Below are 16,436 nucleotides of genomic sequence, written 5' to 3'. Positions count from 1 at the left end.
ATCCATCTCATCCCAAGTAAGACCCAAGTTTTGTGTGGTGTTGTCTATTTCCACTTGTGTGTAGCTGCAGGGGCGTCCCTAAAGGGCTTACTTCCTCCTTTAATAAAGTCATCTTTTTACAAGGCCATTTTTGCACCTGACTTACCATTTGATAAATTGTGTCCTTCAGTATTTAAATTACTCACCACCCTTTTAGATTTCCAGATCATAAATGTGAGGCTGTGCTTCCATAGAGGCACAAATAATTCTATACAGTTTTTATCTTCCTAAACTTGTCTAACAGCCAACTAAAACAAAAGTTTATTTAATATAAGTAAGACTATACCAAGAAAACTAATATCAATCTCCTTATTTAAAGTCTTTATTTCTCAGGGTAAAGAAAGGACTGTATCCCAGGAAAGGCCAATTTAAGCTCTCTTTCTCTCAGTTCTCTAAAATTATTAATCAATTATCTCTTGGAAACTTGCTTTAGACCAGTTATAACACTTCTTCGTTTATAATACGGGAATGAACAAAAGTCTCAATTCTAAGACATGAAATATGCCTGCAACATACAAAGAGAATTGTGTGATGTTTCAAAGTTCCCCATTCAATAAATTTTCACTCTCTTTGCATAAAAATGACTGATATGTAGAGGCAGCAGGAAGGGAAATGTCTACTATAAATTTATTTCTGACCCATAAGGAAATACTGATTGTGCAATGAAAACATCTCAGAATAAGACCATTCCCTACTGAAATTAGAGGGGGGAAAAGCAAACTGAAAACAAAAGACATGTCTGCCACACTGAACCACTTATGTTAGAATGTATGAAACATTTCCAAAAAAAATCAAGAAATATTAAACTGAATCCCACCATGCAAGGCTCTAAAATAAAGGGTTTCTAAAACTGCAAATACAGATGTTTAATTGAAAATAATCCTAAAGAGAAAAGAAAGTGAAATAACTTTAAAAAAAAATGCTATTTCACTGGCTACTTTCTAATAAACTCACCATGAAAATATGACAACAAAGCAGTAGGAACACAAAACAATGAACATAAATAAAATCAGAAACTTGTAAGAGTTCTACTAGGGAGACTGCAGCTCAGTATGAACTGAGACTTATGAAAAATACAAAGGCCAATCATAGTAACATCAAAGACATTTTAAAAAGAAGACAATCGAGGAAGTGATGGATCAGATGACGATATAACACTAACACTTGTTAAATCAAAACTGTAACCTCTCAGCTGCTATTATCTTCCATCTTTTCAAAGACAACCTCAAATTAAATCAAATATAAAACTAAAACTTATAAATATGTTCAGTCTTTTACTTAAGTGGATCATTTTAAATATTACTATTTTTTTTCTTTTGCTGTTCCGTGCTACTCTAAGGGATCCTTTTGCCTAGGGACTGATTGAAATTTGTTTTAAATGTATTGTAAAGAGAGAAACTGAAGAATAGTCAGTTTCTGACATAAAAATATGATCAGGCAAGAAGCCAAAGCCATTAAAACCAGGAAACTCTCTGGAGAAAGTATTCTCCAAATTGCTTCATTTTCTCTTTTTTTCCATGTCAGAAACTCAACTTGAAGAACTGAGAGGTTCATAGGGTTAACCGGACTGTAGAGGACTCTTTTCCTCATCACTAATGCTTGGCGGAAAATTTTTTTAAAGGAGAAATTGATCTAGAGAGAGTAAGAACACTCTTTTCCATCGTGCAAGATTTTTTTTGTCGGAAGGTATATGAAGTAAAGGTGAGAGAACACATGTTCTGATTCCCAGTCTGGGGGTTCGACCTGTAAGGGCTGAACCCAGGGCAGGGGCCTCTTCCCTAGACATTCCTAGATGTCTCTTCCCTGCACATCCAGCCCGGTGCTGTGAGAAGAAGAGAACGAGAAAGCCAGAGCAAAAAAAAAAGGGGGGTGGGGGGATGAAGAAAAGAGGGAAGGAAGGAAGAGAAGGAAAAAGGAAGGAAATCTGTGCTCAGGAGATAAGAAGATGGATTAATTCAAAGGCTCACACATGTGCCTGAGCCACAAACGTGGATCCGAATTTCAGTCTCACAGCTCACGTGTCACGGATCCTGAGAAAAGCCAACTGATCTGTCTAAGCTTCAGTTTAGCAATATGCAAAATGTGACCAATTCCCATCTCACAGAATTAAATGAATTCATATATAATGCAAAAAAGGTTTTATTATATACAGAACACTGACTCTAAATAGAGAGCGTAAACAGCAAGGCCTTTGTTGGCTAAAGACTTTGGAGTATTTGGCAATAGAAATTATGTGTGGTGACCAGGGAGAGGTGAATTTCTAGGCAGGGTGGGAGAGAAGGAACTGAAGCCCTGGGCAATTATGAGAACAGAGGTGAGGAGCAAGTGCCAACACCAGCACCGTGGCAGACGGAACACAATATGTAACCTGACCTACCTCAGTGCACACAGACCTTCCCAGGACCTGAAACCTTTCAGAAGGCTCAGTCTGAGTGGACTTCCCGTGAAATCAAGTCTTCAGTTTGCCCCTGAGTTTATAAAGTCAGCTGAGAGAGAGAGACAGAAGCAAAGGAGGTCCTAGGAGTGAGCCCTGCTGGGTCTCAAGAGAAAGCCTGGAGAGAACCTGAACATTCCAAGCCATGGAATTTGAGGCTCATCAAAGTTAAAAATAACTCTAAGATATAGGACGGAGGCCCAGTTAACAATTAAGACTGGGGTTTACACATGTAAACTGATTTCACAAGATACATGAGACAATGATGTCAATGATGACAACGATGGTGATGATGATTTTCTAATAAGAGCAGGTAATTACAGATGAAGCACACTTGTGGACCTGGTGCGCGTTAATTTAAGCAAGGCATTTAATTAAGTCTCTAATTACATCTTGTGGACAAGGTAGAAGAACAAGATGGGGGAAATTAAAAAAACACCCCAAGGGTCAGGAATTTATACCCGAACAATCTGCACCTAAACAATGATTAATGAATCAATCCGAAGTGAGAGGAAAAGTAGTGCAACATAGGGGTCTGTGATTCACTCTGCTGTTTATGTGTTTACATCAGCGATTTGTAAGAAAGATAGAGAAAATACTCTTGTCAAACTGCAGACAATCCCAAACCTGGTTGAAAAACAAAGGTTGACTAGCTAAGAGTAATTGATTTAAATACCAACTTGAAAATTTCTTATTTAAAAAAAAATTGAACAAATTTGCAGAGTAAGGGAAGAGGGCAAGTTCTGGAGTAAGATGGAATTGGATCTCTGACTATGGACAATTTACTTAACCTGTCTAAGCACATGTTCTCAGTTGTAAAACGGGTATGACCGCCTGCTTCACGGGAATTCTGCTGCTTAAGGGCAAAGGCAGAAGCAGCTCACCTCTCTGCGTCTGCAGTTCAGCAGGTATTGTTAAGTCTCAGATCTTTCTCCACTGCATCTCCGTACTCCTCGAGTCTACTGTACCAGACATAATACAACATTTCCTTAATGACTCCGTGTTATCATTATGAACATCAGTTAATGTTACGTGTCTGAGATGCAGAGGCAGCTGCAAATGTAATAGAACATCAGGCGAAATGAGCCACTCGTGTAACACACAGTTGACTTGCCTAATTTTGTCGTACGCATGATATTGTATCCACAGCAGCTTGAGATGATTTACCAGGCACCCAAAAATGTGAACAGCTGCCTCTCTAAGATTTGATATTGTATAAGGGAGGCGAATGAATGTTACAGTGATTCATCAACCTTTCAAACGTTTGTTTGTTCGTTTATAGCTAACACAACTTTCATCTGTGTCTGGCCTTGTCTTTTATAAATGAAGTCTGGAATCTCTGCGGCACCCACTGCATTCCACAGCACTGTGACTCAGCTCTGTTCTACCCCACTGGTGCCCATTTTCTTACAATACCTTGTAGCTTAAGCCTGCACGAGAGATGGCAAAGAATCTCTCCTGGTTAATTTCTCATTCCAATCACTCTGATTCCCTCTGCCTAAGCACCTACACTTCATACCACTGTGACCCTACCCTGGCCCTTCCCCCAGGTGAGTGGCCCTAAAATCAACACCAGGAAGAATGGCCAGGTGACTCACAGTCTAGCATATGACACAGCCTACATGGCTCTGAAAGGGTGAGCTAAGCCATTTGGATTCTTCATTTTTGAAATGTGTAAGGGGAAACACCAAGAAACACTGACGGTTAGCAGTGAGCTAATGATGACATAATGCCACGTGTAATCTGAAGTTTGAAAGGACCAGAAAAGATACAGAAAGGAGGAGGAGAATGAAGTCACTTTGTGGTGAGCAGAGAATAAATTAGATGTGCAGAGGGAATCAGAGTTGCTGGTGAGGAGAGGGGAGGGGGAGGAGCGGATAGGGAGGAGGGAGGTGAAGGGGCCAGAGAAGAAACACATTCATCTTTAAAGATGCCTTGAGCCCCACGAGCTTTAAAGACCTACTTCCACTCTGCATTTTCCTTTAAAATGCACTGCTTTTCCCTTCCCTGAGGTAACCTGAGGATCTTTTTCTTTCAATCAATTTAGCCTGACTGATACATTACAGTGGTATCAAAAACACAACTTACAATGCTTCAGTCAAGTTCATCGTGTATAAAGTGCTGAACTGCGATGGTTGCCATGGCTTCTGATTGACCTTGGAGATTAAGTACCTCCTCCTCCATGACCTGCTCCCTCCCCCTTCCACAGATTGCACTATAGAGATGCTATATTCTTCACAGAACTTTCTGGGGTTCTGGGTTCTCCCTCCTCAGAAAGCCCACCCTCTGCTGTCGCCGTCCCTGGTTCTCTCTCTCCACTGCTGCTGCTCCCCCTCGCCCACTCTCTTCCTTTTTTCTCCTCTGCTTTGCTTTTCTCAGTAGCTTCAGCCCCAGCCCCGTCCTTGAATGCTTCCCGGGTTTCACAGGTCCTTTAAAAATATCGACAGCCAATCTGTGCACCATCCCGCGAATCTTCTCTCATCTTCACAGCCCGTGTGCTTCTCTGCCGTTGCTGTTTCTTCTGTTTCACTAACAAGGCAACGGGTTCTAGGTTTTCTTTAGTTATTGCTGAGTCCTGAGCAAATCTGAAAGCCTGTTACGATTCAAAAGGCTGGAGTCTGGACAGCTGGAATTTCTGACAGTGAGAGCTGTCCAACCACAGAACCAACCACCAACACACAGTGAGCAGCACGTGCCTGGCTCTGTGGCCAATGGCCACGGACAAGACCCCTCAGGGCCTCAGAGAGACTCCAGCAACGGCCATTTTTGACATACTTGATACATCAAAGATAGGAAAAAATGCCAAGGCAGAGTTTAAAACAATTTTTTATATATTAACATATTAACACTTCTAACCTAAAACCATTAGATACTATTCTTATACAACCCAGAGAAAAATTAAAGTGAAACATCTAAATTTAAAATTCTAGGCCTTCTGTGAATGGAGGCTCTGGTCAAATGGGCATCCTCCTTCTGGGATAATTCTTGCCAGAAATCTTATAGAATGATCCTGGTATGAAAACCAAGGATCTTGGTATATTATAGCTCTCTATTTTCAATGGTCCCATCATAGCTTTTCATTTGAATATTTGCCTAAGTCCAGCTAAAAGGGACAAATAAGCCACATCCCTGGCTTTGCTCTACCGCGACGCAACCACGGGATGCTCGGCTTACAAGTCACTTTCAAGCTATAGGCATCCTCATCCCTTACAACGAGTGGATCAGCCAGATATCTGCACTCCCTTAGAGCTTTAAGGCCATTTATTTGGTTTTTAATACACTAAAAAAAGAAGTCGACCTGAGAGAGTCTTTCAGAAGAAGTCGTTGTCTTCTACTAATGCGCTTCAGTGAAAGCGCCATGCAAGCTGGAAATTTTTGCCCACAAATTGTTTGAAAACAGAGGCAGGTAAGGATGCCCTATATCCAGTATAAAGAATCAAAATCCGTTTAGTTATTTCCTAATTAGCACCACAGAATTTCAGTTTGTTTTGCCTTCTGCTTGCTGTCCAGCTTGACTTCAGAAACAATACTAGGAGACTGAGCTCCACCAGCGTCGAGGAGATAAAACTGAAGTCAGTGACGTCTGGAACCCTTACTCTTAGGATAGCGCTGTGTGAGAATTAAGGCCAGGATGAAGAGCCTCACCAGGCAGATACACTGGGAAGATCTGGACATCCTAGTCTGTACGCGCTCACTAACGTGCTGGCTGCATCTGTCAGAAGACAGTCTAGACTTGTTTCCACACCCCCTCTATGACTGTAAAAAAGAGCATGGTCCTCCCCAGGAAGGAGTAGCAGCTAATCTGAAGGGGGAAAGCCTGACAGTCAATGAAGCATATTCTGTTAGATGGGATTTGTGTATTAAAGGTCATTGCTCCTGTGTAGCTCAGGTCAAGTACATAATGCAGTGTGACCTGCCTGTGTTCAGATGTAACAGGCAGCTCATTATTTTCTTTCACTTTTTAGGCACACCTGGGTAGGATCGTCCTGTCCTGAAAAAGAAAGAACACAATGCTCTCTCTTTCCCGTTTTCTGAGATTGGTTAAGCCTTGAAAAGCTGGCCTTGACCACAGATCTGTTCCAAAGGAGTAACCACCAGGGTTTTCGGTAGAAACCTCACTATATCATACAGTTTACCAGAATACTATGTTATGAGGGAACCACGTATTTATGACAACCAATAGTCAGGCTATTACTTTCATCTCCATTTTCTTTTTGTATCCATTCTTTACTTCATTTAGAAAATAAAGCAAGAAAGAGATGTGGCATTTCCCTCAATACCTGGTCTTCTAACTTATCAGTATGTTGACGACGAAATTTGAGAATAAATACTGACTAGAGACTCACAGAAAGATGTAGCTTATTTTTGTCCTGGGATTGTTGCTGAGGCTTATCATTGTGGTCACATCCACTCCTTCTCTCCTCCTTTCTAAAGAATTCCATTTTGCTCCATCAACTGTGTCCCCAGCCCTAGACGGTGATGCTAAGTCAGCCACATATAGCTAGGTATTCCCCATTTCTGACTGTGGTCCAAGACACATTCAGTCAGACAAAATAAAAGGATTTTAAGGTCTTGAAAGATGCTCTATGACCTCTCTCTCTATCTCACTATCCCCTGAGCCCTTGCCCACACATCCTATAAATAGAGAACACACTGCCTTAGTTTCTGTTGGAATTGTCTTATCACTACAAGAGGACCCAGCCTGAGCACAAGACCAAAATACCAATGACAACAGAGCAGAAAAGATAGAAAAAAATCTGAATCTTTAATGATATTCTCAAGTCAAAATCACTCAACCAGAGAACCCACTCCAACTATGGATGTCTTGTTTTATGTGAGGTAATAAGCTGCTCTATTTTGAAAGCCAGAAAGAGATGGGGTTTCTGGCATCTGAGCTCAAAATCATCCAAATTGATCTGCTTTAATTATAGCAGAGGACTTTTAATATGGACCAGCAAATGGGCCGAACCATAGAGGAATGGCAGATTTTCATCAATGAACAGAAACAGATGAATGGTAGTCATACAAGTATGACATAAAATTTATTTCATCTTTGTGGCTTACAAGTCAGAAGAAAAATAGCAGGAACCAATCCTCAAATAAGAGGAAATTAAAGCACCCAGAATGACAATTCTATGTCTTGGGTAGGTTCAAAAAGTCAGGAAGGAACAGAATTTGTTTCAAAATAGGAAAATACATGGAGGTCAGGTGGCATGAATCATATTCCTCCTAACTTCTAGTACATCCCCAACTTCCATGAGCTGATTTAATATTATTTTAAACTTAATGACTCAGTGTTTTTTTTTTAACCATGTTCTGTTTTGTACAAACTATTATTTCAAAAAGAAGCCAGAAATGAGCCTTTCCTTTGAGTTCTTTTTACTTGAGGTGTATTGGACATTCAATCATGATCCAGGATGAGAGAATTTCCCCGCCATCCCCAAATTATTTTTCCTCTTTTTATTTGCATTTTTTCAATTTTTTTATTCCCATGGAGACAGCCTGCTCATGTCACTATTAGCAAATGAGTTGATTCTTCTTTCCTCTCTCTGGTACTTGGAAAAAAAATACCAAGAAAATGAAATTTGGGCAGAGCAAGAAATTCACTCTCAACAGAATAAACCCTGTTGTCTTCCATTTCAGGTCATTCTGGGGTAGAAAAGGGCAAAATATAATGGTCACCCTGAAACCACTCTTAGTCACTTTAAGCAGGACACCTCATTTAGAATATGCCATTCAGATCAACTAGCTCCACATATGTCAACTCAAAATGCCCCCTAGGAAGCACTCAGTCTAACTAACAACACGATGATACGCACTAACAGGGGATACAGGGGATGTAACGGAAGCACGAAAAGCTGAGATCTAAACGACTCTTCTAAAATGTTCTGGTTTGGATTTATGATATACAGGTCAAGCATCACTTTCAAGGCACTCAGAAAGCATTAAAATAGAGAAAATAATATCTCTTTGGGGTCTTATCCTTTCAATGCCATTCAGCAGATTGTTCTTTAAGGCCAGGTCTATACTTGAAAGTGCACGATCCGGCTCGCCCTTCTGTAGTTGCTGTTTCACTCTCCATTCTGTTTTAAAAGCAGCCAGAGCTGAAAATAGCTCAAGAATGTGAAGGCTGCATGATGGTGAAGTTACCATTTCAAACATGCACAGAAAATGTTCGGCCTGAGGCTATTTTTCTCAAGTGTGGACGGTCCCTAAGAGAAATAGTCAAAACTGATCCCTAAAATATTCTCAGCAGACAGAGGTCATTTAAAAAAGGAGTTAATGTAGAGGGTCATTTGGCCTCTAATTAGGCAGAAAGACAGTCTTCAAACCAAAGGAAACAAATACCAGTTGCTTTTTGAAAAAGTCTGAACAAAGAAAAATATTCTTACATAAATTAAGGTATTATATACAAACTTTAATATTGATTGCATATTATTAACAGACTATGTCAATAATATCTCTCAGGGATTACTGAAGGGAAAGACAAGAGACTAAAAATACAATATTGTCAAATGTTTATTCACAAAGGAACAGAACATAAGCATTATCAGTTTTAGACATAGCTCAGTATTTATTTTTTACTTATGGTTCCTCTGTACACTTTCTGGTAAGATAACATTTTCTCTTTGCATCAGAAAGCACATATTAAAAACTATCAATTTTAAAAAGCCCCAAATGAAACATGTTTCTAAGCAATAAAAAAAAAAATGTATGTTTGGAAAACTTACGGGCTGGGAGAAGAGGGGTAAGTAAGGAGGTCTTTATACCATGGCTTGTCCAAAGCAGATTGCCCACAAATTGACTGGTGGTAAAACACCGAGGAAGCAACTGGGTACAAAAGCCGCTCGTAAGAGAACGCCATCAACTGGAGGGGTGAAGAAACCTCATAGTTACAGGCCTGGTACCGTGGCACGCGGTGAAATTAGACGTATCAGAAGTCCATTGAACTTCTGATTCGCAAACCTCCCTTCCAGGGTCTCAGGACTTCAAAACCGATCTGTGCTTCCAGAGTGCAGCTATAGGTGTTTTGCAGGAGGTAAGTGAGGTCTATCTGGTTGGCCTTCTTGAAGACATCAACCTGTGTGCTATCCATGCTAAACGTGTAACAATTTTGCCAAAAGACATCCAGCTAGCACGCTGCATTCGTGGAGAATGAACGTGCTTAAGAATCCACTATGATAGAAATGTTTCATTCATTAAAAAAAAATTCTCCTCTTCCTGTTATTGGTAGTTCTGAACGTTAGATATTTTTCCCCACATGGGGTCAAAAGGTACCTAAGTATATGATTGCAAGTGGAAAACTAGGGGACAGAAATCAGGTATTGGCAGTTTTTCTATTTTTTTATTTGTGTGTGAATTTTTAATATAAATGCGGGGACATGAAGCATTAAAGCAAGTCAAAATGTTTCAGTGAACAAGTTTCAGCAGTTCAACTTTGTAACAATTATAAATAAACCTGTTAAATTTTTCTGGACAATACCAGCATTTGGATTTTTTTAAAAAACAATTAATTTTCTTATTGATGGTAACTTAAAAAAATTTACGAGCTGAAGATATTAAGTAAAGTTATCATACAAGATCTCTGATAATCTTTATAACTCATGTGATATGCTGCCTATATTTCCTTTATATTAAGTTAGTATTACTAAAACATTGTGTAATTAATATTAATTAATTAAAATGACATATATACATAAAGGATAATGTGTCCTCTTTGTCTAGATTGCTTTTCCTCTTGATACTTACATTAAGGAACATTATAGAGCACTTAATTTATCCCAGGTACTATTTTATACACCTTACATATATTTACCCATTTAAGCTTCACAACTGTACAGATAAGGAAACTGATGGACTGAGCAAGGTAAAGTAATTTTCCCAAAGTCACAAGGCTAACAAGGAATGGGGCCAGAATTTAAATCAAGAAAGTATGTTTCCAGAGTCCATGGTCTTAATCACCCTGCTATTGAGAGGCTTTCCTTTCAGCCTCTCAAAGAAGGGGGAAATAATGGATACTAGGGCAACAGAACAGAGGTCTAATTCTGCTTTTGTCACGAAGTACATCTGACCTTACACAATCTCCATAAATTCTCTGGACCTCTTATTCCTCACTAAGGAAATGGAAGCTCTTTATTAAGAGATCTTCTTCCTCTAAAATTCTGTAATTCAGAGCTGTTCACCTGAAATTTATTTACAATGGTTAAGAGCATGAACACACTGCCAACAACCGGGCTTGTAAAACTAAAGATACCAAGAGCTGAAGGTACGCAGACAAGGACACAGCTTGACCTGCTTTAGAATTAATGCCCTCTGTTGTAGCTTTCCACTAAGTAGTCCTGATTTTTCTATCTGGTTTTAATGTTGAAAATGGCTACTCAACGTAAAGATAAGTGTCAAACAGTGTTGTTGTAAAGAAACTAGGTGAATAAGCCAAACACTTCAAGCTAGAACAGACAAGAGTGAGCTTCTTCTTAACCACAGGGAACTACACAGCATGTTATATCTGAATGTAGACCTGGATAATGTATTTCCACTAAATATCACAAATACAGAACTATCAGTACAAGCAGCTTAGAGAAGTACTGAACTGCCCAGACTTCTTCTAAATGCCCACTAGGGATAGAGAATAGAGGATGTAATTAGTTAATGAATTCCTGGGTGATGCTAGAAAGAAATCTAAAAATGATCCAACAACTTACATGATAATCTAACTAGCTCAGTTGGTCAATAAAACGCTGTCAAGCAAACTTGCATTCTGACTTTTATAATATACCGATTTTAATACACAGGCTCACTTGAAGAGAACACCAACTCTATACAGATATTCGCAGTAAATCAATACAATCTGCATCACAATACATGGTCTCTGTGAAGCAAGAGGATTCATTTTAATGATTTCCCACGTGCCCTGTTATTAAGTTTCACTGACTAAGTATTTTTCAGCAATATTATTTTTCTTCAAAAATATGTCTACACAACTGCAAAGTAGTTAGTCAATATAGTCAATTGAGGAATAATTTCATTGGGGCAACTGACAAGATGTTTTACTGTTTTGAAAGAACTGACCAACTGATTGATTTTCCTTTTTACTGAATTGATGGGCTATCTTAATGGACAATTCCATCAAAAATTAACTATCTACTTCTTCCTTCTTTCTATTCAACATGTTCTGGGTGGAAAAAATAGCTATTTATTTGCTTGAGTTTGGTTTCCATTTTTCATTTTATATGCAATTTTCATTATTACACCAAAATCAACACATGGTTGTGGCAGGAAACTCATAATCCCAGATACATAAAACAGGCAGTATTCTCTATTTTACTTCCAGATTTGTTCCTATGTACATCTATTTTTATAAGATTTAGATAGTAAGATGTATATTTGATGTCTTTGTTTCCTATTTCACATTATATACTGAGCATATTCTAATTCTTTAATATTATTCCAAAATATTTAATGACTGTAAAATATGCTTTCATGTGGGAGTAACATAGTACTCTATTAATATATGTTTATAAACAAACCATCATCTATATTTTGTCCTGTATATTTTCCTAAAAATAAAATACCTTTATCAAAAGGTTCTGAACATTTCAAAGACTACACTAATTTCTGCCAAACTGTCAACATGAAGGTTGTGTGGACCTTTTCTTTCATCAGCTGATACATACACTCTTCACCTCTACTGAAGAGTATGTTTTATCCCGGCTAATTTTGTGGATAAAAATGATTTAACCTGTCTGCCTTATTAGGAGTGAATATAAACTTGTCAACTGTTTATTAACCATTTGTACTGTGTCTTCTTTGAACTGCCTATATAGCCTTGCCATTTTTTTTTTCCTGGGAGTGTTACTTTTTCTTTTGATCATTACTCTATCAGCTGAATTTTTCACTCTTCATTGACCGATGTGGCTACAGCACCCTGAAGTACAAGTTTAGGAAAGTACCCTAGCCTAGACAAACTAAAAGAAAGAGCCATTTGGGAGTTTATTTTCTTGTCTTTGTGCACAAAATGCAACATTCATTAAAAAGTACCAGATAATGATGAACCAAACAGGACCTCTGAATGGCAGGCCAACTGTCTCCTAAACTAATATAAAAGCAATATTCTATAGCGCAGCAATCCAAACGTCTCTTTCTTGTACGTCCTTACAACAGTGGCTGTTCCTCTATCACAGAAAATATATTTGCTTCAAATTTAGAATTTAGAGATTCATCACTAACAGCTCTTAAAACTCGGTAGCCACGATCATTTCTCTACCACGTGAATTATTTAAACTTGAAATTTTTAAAGCTAAATATTATTTCCGAGCTAAAACTTTCTGAGAAAACGTTTACAAAATCTGATCAACACAAAAATTTCAATCTAAACATCTTTTTCTCTTCTCAGTACCAATGTCAGAAATGATTACAGTATACTTGTTATAGAGGGACCATCAAAATAACTAATAAGAGACAGACACTAAAGCTCTAGGAGGTCAAATAGTGTAGCTGCTAATCAGAAGTAAACCTCATACAAAGTTACCCAGTAATCCTATCAGAGGCCAGCTGTCCTTGCAGCCTGATTAAAAAGTGAAATCACACCGGAACCTTTGACATTGTTCAGAAAGAAAGGTATCCAGAATACAGGGTCTGGGGGTAAATGTGCATAAGAAAATGCTAGCACATTGCTATGTGAGTAAACCCATAAAAAGGCACAAAATCAAACAAGGTATCTTAAAAATACGATCTAAAAGGACATCATCACCTCTTTCTGTCACTTAAAACTGGACCAAACTTTGTGAACAGAACAGGTTAAAACTGCTTCCTTCTTGCATCTGAGATAATGAGAAATCGAATAGGTATATGGAACACAGATAAACAAACAACAAAATGAGCTATATTTTTAATACAATCAATTATACAGAAATACACTGTTCAGTCACCCAAAATGATAACAGTACACCTGACACATTACCAGTCGCTCAGCTCTAACGGTAATCTAAGGTACAACAGGGCACTATGTTAATTTTATCACAGACTTCGTAACCAGTCTCTACCCTGAGCTGAATGCTTTATTTCATATTATGATCAATAGGTATGAATTTTTTAGAATGAATTGCTTTTACTGTCTGTTCATTGTTAACCTAGTAAGTATCTGGACAGATTATCAGAATTACAAGAATGCAGGAATAGCGACCAATTTTGTCATTACTTTTCATTTCTAAATGTGTCTTACTTAAGCCAAGTTACTGGTGTATTAATTGGACTAAAATTAAAAATGTAAGGGATTCATTCAGGAAAGTTGTTAGCCGGTAACATACAAACCATACACACAGACAGACATACACACAAACTGGTTTGAAAATTTTTTTCACTATCTACATTCAGTCTTTCTAATTACTTCTTAATTCCTATGCTTATTTCCTTAAAAGAAAGAAATGTAAACCATAAGTAAAACAAAACGACAACTTAAAGAATGGGAGAAAATTTTTGCAAGTGAAACTGACAAAAGCTTGATCTCCAGAATATATAAGCAGCTTTATATATAAGCTTACTAAGAAAAAAAAATTAATAAGAAAAAAACAAACCCAGTCCAAAAATGGGCAAAAGACCTAAACAAGCAATTCTCCAAGGAAGAAATACAAATGATCAATAGGCACATGAAAAAATGCTCAATATCACTAATTATCAGAGAAATGCAAATCAAAACTACAATGAGGTGTCACCTCACACCAGTCAGAATGGCCATCATTCAAAAGTCCACAAATGACAACTGCTGGAGAGGCTGTGGATAAAAGGGAACCCACCTACACTGCTGGTGGGAATGCAGTGTGGTGCATCCACTGTGGAAAACAGTATGGAGATTCCTCAAAAGACTAGGAATAGACTTACTGTATGACCCAGGAATCCTGCTCCTGGGCATATAACTAGGAGGAACCCTACTTCAAAATGACACCTGTACCCTAATGTTCATAGCAGCACTATTTACAATAGCCAAGACATGGAAACAGCCTAAATGTCCATCAACAGATGACTGGATAAAGAAGATGTAGTAAATTTATACAGTGGAGTACTATTCAGCCATAAAAATTGACAACATAACACCATTTGCAGCAACATGGATGTTCCTGGAGAATGTCATTCTAAGTGAAGTAAGCCAGAAAAAGAAAGAAAAATATCATATGAGATCTCTCATATGTGGAATCTAAAAAAAATAAAATTAAAAACATAAATACAAAACAGAAATAGACTCATAGACATAGAATACAAACTTGTGGTTGCCAAGAGGGTAGGGGGTGGGAAGGGACAGACTGGGATTTCAAAATGCAGAATAGATAAACATAATTGTACTGTACAGCACAGGTAAATATATACAAGATCTTGTGGTAGCTCACAGTGAGAAAAAATGTGACAATGAATATATGTATGTTCATGTATAACTGAAAAATTGTGCTCTACACTGGAATTAGACACAACATTGTAAAATGACTATAAGTCAATTTAAAAATGTTAAAAAATAAAATAAAAACTTCTGCTTTGTAAAAAAGAAAGAAAGAAAGAAAGAAATGTATACATGTGGATTTATACACACACACACATACACAATTCAGATCCACCCCTCCCCCCCCAAAAAAAAGCCTCAAAGTCTCACTAACTTAGTTTTTGGCTGATTTTGATGTATTTTAAAATTACTGAACATCATGAGACACATTCATGTGAAGTGCAACTATATCTACATAGTTTGTTTGGCTTTCATTTTCTTTTTCTTTATTTTAACTTTTAAAAGGGTTTGGTGTGCTCTTTTGAAATACCATTAAACAAATCATCACAACTAATGAACAACAAATTTGTGCCATAAGATTTTAGCTAGCAAAACTTTAATTACACAATTATTCCAATAACATGATAGAAAATTTACTTTTTTTTAATTAAAGGAAGGTGTTCTGCATTTTTGTTAACAAAAAAGTAAGCTTTTAAAGATGTCCCCCAAACATATACACATATGCATAAATCTTGTCTGAATACTGACTAAAAGATAAGTTTAACTTAAATAAGGCACTATGTTATTACTAAAGTCAGTTCACAACAATATAGAAGATATTCTGCATTAACATTCATTGACAGCACCTGTAAATTACTTACTTCTTTTCATTTTACATAAAGACTCACAAATGATCTCTGAAAACCAAAGTGAAATTATTGTCCTATTCTAAAGTAGTGTGAGAAAACATTTAGTCTATGCATTCTATACATGAATTCAAATATAATTCATCAAATAAAAGTTAACCCAAAATTTTCAGTATGGTCACTTCTATTTTAGTAATATGATATATTAAATCTTAATAATAATATTATGAGTAGCAATAATAACAGTAATGGAAACATAGAATTTAAGCACAGAAACTTAATAAAGATCTACAGAAAAATGTCTGGAAGTATCCTGGTCACTCTAGCTCCCTCGTGTATGACTGAAGGTCTATGTACAATCTAATATGTCTATATTTGTGTGTATCATAATAATGGTTTATAGAATAAAACATTAGTGTCATATTTCTGTCATATTAGTCACTAGAGAACTATCCTAATATGATTTCATGTTTTGAACTGCAGTATTTTTTTCACTACCACAGTGAAGCATTGTGTATAAAATGTACAACTAGGAAACATTTTTAAACGGGTATAAAAAGCACAGAACAGACTCCAGAAACAGTTCCTTAAGAAAGAAAGATAATGCATTTTCTATGCAATCAGTTGCCTAATATCTCTTCATAGAGTTAAAATCATGCTAGTTCCCTATTGAGCAATCCAAATTAGACACCAGATACACTACATCAGGTTTCATGGTAAATGGCCTCATTTCATTTCACATACTATATTGCTTCTCCTTCTGCCCACCCTAGGTTCCCATTCAGTGGTCGGAAACGATATACACAAACTTGTTTCTATTTTTCTGACTCATTCTTTACAATGAAATCCC

The 16,436-nt window shown here is 37.4% G+C and overlaps 1 protein-coding gene and 1 pseudogene across 6 annotated transcripts in view; one reads left to right on the top strand and one right to left on the bottom strand.

Annotated features, from left to right (window-relative positions):
- NKAIN2 (sodium/potassium transporting ATPase interacting 2) overlaps positions 1–16,436 on the bottom strand; it is an 854,966-nt gene that overhangs the window by 766,026 nt on the left and 72,504 nt on the right. The window lies entirely within an intron of this gene.
- On the top strand, positions 8,848–9,978 carry LOC102508066 (annotated as a pseudogene).

This window comes from Camelus ferus, chromosome 8, assembly GCF_009834535.1.
Source record: "Camelus ferus isolate YT-003-E chromosome 8, BCGSAC_Cfer_1.0, whole genome shotgun sequence".
Classification (NCBI taxonomy): domain Eukaryota; kingdom Metazoa; phylum Chordata; class Mammalia; order Artiodactyla; family Camelidae; genus Camelus; species Camelus ferus.
The sequence above is the reverse complement of the archived record's forward strand: the minus strand, read 5'-3'. Positions and strand labels throughout refer to the sequence as shown.